The sequence below is a fragment of the Echinops telfairi genome, unplaced genomic scaffold, assembly GCF_000313985.2.
Source record: "Echinops telfairi isolate 266 unplaced genomic scaffold, ASM31398v2 ScPeMD7_7469;HRSCAF=8507_1, whole genome shotgun sequence".
NCBI lineage: Eukaryota > Metazoa > Chordata > Mammalia > Afrosoricida > Tenrecidae > Echinops > Echinops telfairi.
This window is the reverse complement of record NW_022111373.1, coordinates 97,043,659-97,052,667: the sequence shown is the minus strand read 5'-3', so window position 1 is coordinate 97,052,667 and position 9,009 is coordinate 97,043,659.

Here is a 9,009-nt window from a genome sequence, read left to right as displayed (position 1 = left end):
GATGTCTTGTAGGAAGTCAATCTTGCAAGCTGAAGCAGGGAACTGCTAAGACAGCTGCACCCTGGTGCGACCATCACAAAGCAAGAGACCCGAGAGCTAGAAAGGCAAGGCTCACCACCCATTTATCCCTCCGCCTTTCCATTAGCCCCACATGTGATTATCAGCCAGGTTGGCACAATTAACTAACTCAGGCTGCAATGGAAAATACCATGGCTTGGGTCAGGCACACCTTAATCCTCAAAATAACATCCCTGTTCTTCAATACTCTAAAGTGGCCTTGGGCAGCAGATTTATCTAATGCAATGTCTTTTGGCCTCTTTTTAAAAAAAATTTTATTGGGGCTCATACAATTCTTTTCACAATCCATACATCCATCCATTGTGTCAAGCACTTTTGTACATTTGTTTCCCTCATCATTCTCAAAACATTTGCTTTCTACTTGAGCCTTTGGTATCAACTCCTAATTTTTTCTCCTCCCTCCCCATTCTCCTCTCCCCCACGAACCCTTGATAATTTATAAATTATTATTATTTTGTCATATCTTACACCGTCTGACGTCTTCCTTCACCCACCTCTCCGCTGTCCATCCCCCAGGGAGGAGGTTATATGTAGATCCTTGTAATCTGTTTCCCCTTACTCCCTCACCTTCCCTCACGCTCCCGGTATCGCCACTCTCACCACTGGTCCTGAGGGGTTCATCTGTCATGGATTCTCTGTGTTTCCAGTTCCTATCTGTACCAGTGTACATCCTCTGGTCCAGCTGGATTCATAAGGTAGAATTGGGATCATGATAGCAGGTGGGGATGAAACATTCAAGAACTAGAGGAAAATTATATGTTTCATCATTGCTACACTGCACCTGACTGGCTCATCTCCTCCCCGTGGCCCTTCTGCAAGGGGATGTCCAATTGCCCACAGATGGGCCCTCGGTCCCCACTCCGCACCCCCCCTCATTCACAATGCTATGATTCTTTTTGGTCTTTGATGCCTGATACTTGATCCCTTCAATGCCTTGTGATCTCATAAGTTGGTGTGCTTCTTCCATGTGGGCTTTGTTGTTTCTCAGCTAGATGGCTGCTTGTTTATCTTCAGGCCTTTAAAACCCCAGATGCTATATCTTTTGGTAGCCAGGCACCATCAGCTTTCTTCACATTTGCTTGTGCACCCATGTCTTCAGTGATCGTGGCAGGAAGGTGAGCATCTCAGACTGCCGAATTGTTAGAACAAAGTGTTCTGTTTTGAGGGAGTACTTGAGTAGGGGCTCACTGTCCATCTGTTTTCTTAATACTAAACCTATAAATATATGTATATAGATCTATTTCCTCCTCGTGGTATATCAATATATTTACATCTTATATGCCTGTATTTAGATCTCTATAAATGCCCTTTACCTCCTACTTCTTTCCTCTCTTTCTTCGTACTTTCCTCTTGTCCCACTATCATGTTCAGCCTTCATTTGGGTTTCAGGAATTCCTCTCGGTTACATTGTCCTTGTCCAGCCCTGCTAGACGTCCTATACCCTCCTTGCCACTGATTTTGGATCACTTGTTATTCCCTTGCCTTTTGGCCTCTTGATTGCTGCTGTAAGCATTGATTGAAGATCCAAGCAAGACAAAAGCATTGACAACTTTGAAATTTTCTGTATTTATCATGATGTTATCTATTGGCCCATTTATAAGAATTTTGGTGTTCCTTACATTGAGTTTTAATCAATACTGAAGGATATAATCCTGATCTTTATCAGCAAGTGCTTCAATTCCTCCTCACTTTCAGCAAGCAAGGTTGTTAATAAGCCTTTCTTCAATCCTGATGCCACACTTTTCTTCAAATAAGCTAGCTTCTTTGATGATTTGCTCAGCCTATAGATTCAATAAGTATAGTGAAAAGATAAAACCCTGATGCACGCCTATTTTGATTTAAACCATGCAATATTACCTTGTTCTGTTTGCACAACTGCCTCTTGATCCATGTACAAGTTCCCAATGAGCACAATAAAGTGTTTGGGAATTCCTATTCTTCTCAAAGTTATCCAGTTTATTATAGTCCACACGGTCAAATGCCCTTGAATTGTTAATGAAACACAAGTAAATATTTTTCTTGTATTCTCTGCTTTGAGCCAAGATCCATTTGACCTCAGCAATGATGTCCCTTATTTCATGTTTTCTTCTGAATCCAACTTGAACTTTAATGTGCTGTTATAACCATTGTTGGATGATCTTAAGTAAAATTTTACTTTTGTGCAATATCAGTGATATTGTTCTATAGTTTGAGTATGCTGTTGGGTCACCTTTCTTTGGGATGGGAACAAATATAGATCTTTTTCAATCAATTGGCAAGGTAGCTATCCTCCAAACTTCCTGGCATAGTGAGTGCTTCCAGTGCTTCTTCACATTTCTGTAATATTTTTGTGTGTGTGAAAGCAGAGAGAGAGAGAGAGGGAGGGAGACAGAGAGCATTTCTGTAATATTTTAATGGGTAGTCCATCAATTCCTGGAGCCTTCTTTTTTGCTGTTACATGCTATTACATTGCCTGACCTTCTTCATTCAACATCGTTGGCTTTTGCTCATATGCTATCTCCTGAAATGGTGCACTGTTGGCTAGTTCTGCCTGGTATAGTGACTCTGTGTATTCGTTCTATCTTCTCTTGAGGCTTCCTGCAGCATCCAACATTTTGTGCCTAGAATCTTAGAATAGGGCTTATGAATATGTGCAATCTCAAAATCCATGTGTATATCTATAGATATACATAGATATACATAGCTCTTGGGTCACCTAGGCCTGAATAGAAACTCAGTGAAAAACATGCCTGATTTGGAATGTAACACAGGGAAGATTTACTACCCACTGGGGGACCATATAAGTAATGTTAAGCCTTTTCCCCCAAGGCAGGCACCCCTTCTTGGTTAACCCACCAACAGAAGTGAAGTCACATCCTTAGGGACACAGGTATCCCCTTTACTCTGGTCATCCTGTCCTCCCTACCTAATGATCTTCATTAAAGTGAGACCTCTTCAGAAAAAGTGGTTTTTAAAATGTACAAAGAGGGGGGTGAAAAATTGATCCTAAGCATTAGACAGACATACTACCACTTTGCTTAGAAGACTAGATTAAAAGATTACCTGACCTGGTGATAGATGCCCAATAACTTTTAAGGATGGTTAAGGGATCACTGTTAGTAAAAAGTTTAGCAGTTTGAAATCACTAAGTGTCTCTGGAGGAGTACTGACAATCTGCTTCTGAAAGGATGACACCCTAGAATCCAGTTCCGTGCTGGCATGTGGGGTCATTGTGTGTCAAAATGAACTCAGCAGCATAAACAACAACAAGGAAAATAACTATTTTTGTAAGCACTAGTGGTACACCTATAAGGGGGATGAGAAAGGGCTCCACATTCAATGAAATCGTGTTCTTGAATGCAACTTCCGTTACTGGCCACGATAAGGGAATAGAAACTGGATTCAGCCTCTTACCTTAGGCGACCACTTAATCCAGCATTCATCTGCCAATTTCTTGAGACTGTGATACCTTGCGCATTGCTACGATGCTGGAAGAGATGTCATCATCGGTATTTAGTGGATTGGTTATTTCTTTGTTACTTCTAGAGTAAGTCAGACTGGAAGAAAGAATGGGTTCATTTCTGAAAAATTAGCCACTGAAAGCCCTACGAATAATTGTGGAACATTGATATAATGCCTGATCAGTTCCTCAAGTTGGAAGGCAAGCAAAATATGATTGGGGAAGAGCTGCCTCCTCAAAGTAGAGATGACCTTGAAGGATGAGGACATGGCAAAGCTTTCAGAACATTCATTGGCTGGTGTGGCTCAATCAAAAGGAAAAGAAACAATGGCACTATCCATTAATCTTCAGAACTTGCAATGTCTACAGTATGAATCTAGGAAAATGAGAAGCTATCAAAAACAAAACATTCTAGGCACCACTGAGCTGAAATGTTCTGGAATTGGCCATTTAAAATTACCCATGCATATGGCATACTATACTGGGAATGGCAAATGGAAGAGAAAGGACAGCTCATGAATTGTCCCAAAGGACATTTCAAGATCAATCCTAGAGTACAATTCTGTCCACGATAGAATAATATCAATATGCCCTCAAGGAAAGACCAGCTGCAAGACTAGTTCTTCAGATTTATGCACTATTAATGCCAAAGATGAGGAAATTGAAATTTTTTACCAACTTGAGCAGAGTGAAACTGATCAACTATGCTGTCAAACACAGTGATAAATACTGGTGACTGAAATATGAAAGTTGGAGACAAAAATGGCTCAGCAGTTGGAGACTAATGGTGTTGACGATAGAAACAACAGTGGGGATCGTGTGGATGAACTTTGCAAGACCAATGAGTTACTCTCTGCAAAGACCTCGTTATTTTCCTGTTATTTTTTTATTGTGAGATGAACATTTACAGAGCAGACCATCAGTTTCACATTCAACAATTCATACACAGTTTGTTTCAACTCATCCACTGCACTCCTTTAATTATTCCACTTCTTATTTTCATTTCTCCTTCTTTCCTAACCGCCTGTACCTTGTCCGTGGGTACGTGCTGCCTTTCGATTTTAAATGGTTCACTATTCTAACAAAGAGAGCGTTCAGTTCCAGTCATGAAAGGTCACCAAGAGTAATAACAGTCTCCACCAGTCTCGAGCTGACCAGTCAGCCTGATCTCTTTTATGATTTGGGCCCTGTTTCTACCACTCTGGCCTGGACTTTCTAATGTGATCTTTTTCAGCACTTTCAGTAATGGTAGTTGGGCCTCATCTAGTTCCTCTGGTCTTAGAATTGTGGAGACTGACGTTTGTGTGGTAAATTAGTCCGTTGTATTAATTATTTTCATGGGTCTCTCAAATCTCATCATTGTTTCTCTTCTAGATGGGGAGAGACCAATACTTGCACCTTATATGGCTTCTCCCAAGCTTTTAAGACCCCAGTGCCTAATCACCTAAACAGAATATAGAACATCGTCTTTGTGAGTATGTGATGCTAATTGATCTTGGTCAAGACTATGGTCTTGAGTCCCCAAGTCCATTCCCTAAAGGTGTTTATCTAAGAAGTTTTCATGGTGTTTCCCACTGTATACTCCACTATATTTATGGACATATTTTCAACAAAGATAAATAAAAATATACAAATAGCCTCTGTCAAATCTATATACCTTGGTGGGTATGTTCTCACTCTTTCCCACATCTGTTACCTTTGTGTCTGTCTAAGCATCCACTCACAGATCATTGCCATTGCAGGATTGTGTATGCAGCAGTGCCTGCTTCTGTTGCCTTTAACTTGTGCAAACTTCCCAATATCTTCCCATCTCCATCATTTCCTGTCAATCCCCTTCTTACTATATATTGCCTCTCCTTCTCCCAGGTGAACATTCTAAGCTATGACTCCCCCATATTTCCCTTTCCCTCCCACTCCAGATAGCTTTCCAAGATCGTTTATTTTAGTGTGGACATCTTCTCTTGACTTTTTACACTGACTCATACAATATTTGCCTTTAGTCCTTGGTGAATTTCACTTAGCATAATGTCTGTCCTCCAGGTTCATCCATGGTTCACAGATTCATCACTATTCTTTAATGCTGTGTAGTGTTCCATTGTGTGTATGTACCAAAGTTTATTCATCCATCCTTCCAGATGGACAGTTAGGTTGTCTCTATCTTTTTATTATTGTGAATACTACTGAGCTGAACATGTGTGTACATGTATCTATTTCTGCCATGGCTCTTGTTGTATAGGATACATACTAAGTAGAAGGATTGCTGGGTCATATGACATTTCTATTCCCCATTTGTTAGGAAGTGCCCTACTGTTTTACACTGTGGTTGTACCACCAACAATGTGTGAAGTTCCAGTCTCTCTGCACCCTCTCCAGCATTTCTTTTCTATTTTTTTGTCTGTTGCTATTAATGCTGAGGCGAGCTGATACCTCAGTGTTGTTGTGAATTGCATCTCTTGAATGGCTAAGGATTGTGAGCATTTCTTCATGTTTGTTGATTGCCTAAATGTTTTCTTTGGTCAAGTGTCTATTCATATCATGTGCCCATTTAAAAATTGGTTTTTAAATGAGCTTTTCTCTATGTGAAAAGTCTAAAATTTCCATAAATTTTAGAGATTAATACCTTGTCTGATATGTCATGGTCAACATTTCCCCCTAGTTTGTGGTTTCTCTTTTTAATCTTTTGGTGAAATCTTTTGATTCACATGATGTATACGTTTTAGCAGTTGCAGTCATCTATTTTGCCTGCTTCTGTTTATATGTTTTTATTGTGTTTGATAGTTTATTTGTGCCATACATTCAGGTCCTTAAGTTTGTCCCTATTTTTCCATTGATGAGTTTTATAGTTTCCGATAAGTCCATCTTGATAGAAGTGCAACCAGAATGTTCCTTAGAAGTGAATATGGTGAGACTTTATCTCACATACTTTGGACATGGTATCAGGAGAGTCCTGTTCCTGGAAGGGACATCATGCTTGGTAAAGTGGAGGATCAGTAAAAGTGAAGACCTTCAATGAGATGGATTAACATGACTGCAACAATGGACTCACACACAACAACAATAGAGAGCATAGTTCAGGATGGGACATTGCATCTTGGCTGGTGCGGTGGTGGGGGTGGTGGTGGAGTCTGGAACAGGGTCTCTTATCCAGTTTCAATTAAGCTGTCAGTCAGGGATTTAATCAGCTTGGGCTGGAGGATCAACTGAGGAGACCACTCTCAAAGCTTCAGCAGGGCTCAGGTCTTCTCTGGCTTTTGGATGTTTTTTTTAGGTCCTCATGAGTAGGGGAGTCCATAGCCTACACGAGTGTCTTCACTATATAGCAGATATTTTCCTACACTGAGGAAACTCTGGCATAGTGGTTACATGTTGGGGTGCTAACCAGAAGGTCCGAAGTTCAAAACTACCAGCTAGCTCTGAGGGAGAAAGTTGAAGTGTTCTAGTCCTTTAAAGAGTTACAACCTTGGAAACTCACAGAGGCAGTTCTACCCTGCCCTGTAGCATTCCTGAGTCAGCATAGACTCACTGGCAATGAATTTGGTTTGCTTTGGTAACTAGAGTGAGTGATCTATAAGAATCATCTGTGGATCTTGTTAAAATATATATTCTGATTCAATAGATCTGGGGTGAAAACCGAGAATGAAATGGTTTGAGCTTTGAAACAAAACAGAAAAACACTTTAGATATATATCATTCCCTAAAAGTAGCATTTGCAGATAAAAGAAGAATGGGTACTTACGAATTGCTGTTAGTGAAAAACATTGACTTCTCCCAGGGATTGCCAGAAGAGTGACCAAACCCGTCTTAGAAGAAGTCCAACCAGCATGCTCCTTCAGAGGGAAGGTGGCTAGCCTTCATCTGCTGGTACTTGGGACGTGTCAGGAAGGGTCAGTGATGACTGTGCTGATGCACATGTAGAAGTGATTCCCTTCTTCTGATCTGTCCAGTAAATGTTTCTCTGATGATGGAAGTATTCTATGCATGTCTGTGCTGGTCCACATGGTGGTCACTAGACCGATGTGTCTATTAAGCACCTGAGATGTGACTTCTGAAAGAGAGGAACTGAATTCTTAATTTTGTTTAATTTTAATTAATTTAAATTTGAACAACCACATGTGGCTGTGGCTACTATACAGAACAATGCCATCTATTAGTGCCTAAAGGCACACTTTCAATGAATAATATGACAATTTTTTGTAGTTTTTTATCTTACATTTGTTCTGATGATATTTATTGACATGTAATTTTATGCATGTGGGATCTAATAATAAAATTGGGGTTTGTAGTCTGTATAGCTTAATTTTTCTTTTTCTATTCTTATTTTTTACCTGGATTCGTGATTCACAGAAACCATGAGATTATTAATGTTGGTTGCTTCAAGATTCTGATGTTTTCCAGGTCTCTCGAGGACTTTCCAAACCTCCCAATTTCATCACAGCAGCCACCTCATCACCCAGTCCCAATTACAGTTAAAATAATGTTTTAATTTTCACCTTCTTATAATTACTCCCATCTGCAATGAACTTGCAATGATTTGTCATTATGGCCTGTCTCACTGTAGCAGAAGTTTCCAGTCCTCAGCTCTTTTAACACGCTCCAGCTGAGGGAGCATTTCTAGTCTGAGGGGATTCAGTTTCAGAATAAAGAAGGTCAATTTTCCGTGTGGGGGGACAGGCCAGAAGTAGCAAGGAATAAAGCAGCTCCTCTACCCTTAGCAGTCGGCAACCGATGGTTGTTGAGAATTCGTCTCTAAATCCTCACCTCTCTCACTCTTGGATGAGATGATTTTGAAGTGTGTTGCTTGAATCCAGTTTCCGACCAGGATTAATCTCTCTTTGGCATCTGTGATAACAGGTTTAATAACATACCTTTTAGGGGCTGCCATTATGTCCCTGGACCACTTGTCCACATTCCTACTGGCATTTCCAGCACCTCTCAAAAAGCTAGTTGGATTAGAATCATTGTCTCAAGGGTCTGCTTCTGGGGAAAGCGTCTCCACTAGATGGCAAGCTTCCTGAGGGCAGGGCCCTGGTCTGCTCTGGCCACTGTGTGCCCCTACAGTAGAGCACAGTGTTTGGCACAGAGGGAGGCGTTCAATCAATATTCAGTGAATGGGTGAAGCATCATTATAGGACTTTCCTAGCCCGTGCCCATGACTTGTTAATTGACAATGTCATTTTAGCATCCAATTAACCATAGGTCACTTGAGATATTTCAGTATACACATGAAACTATGTATTTAAGAATTTCAGGTATCTGATTGCATCATTGGCTAAGCGTGAGCTCAGAAAGATTTCAGGAAGGCGGCATTTTATTCAGGTGAAACTGGAGCACTCAGCATCATGTGCTTAAGTCCAGTGAGTGAGTGAGGGCTATGAGGGCAGGAGCACGGCCATGGTCAAGGGTTGAGGAATCAGCCTTGCCTTTATGTCCTTGCTTTCACAAATTTCTAGCTATGTGCTACTGAACAAAATACTTAAAGTCCGTCATGAACT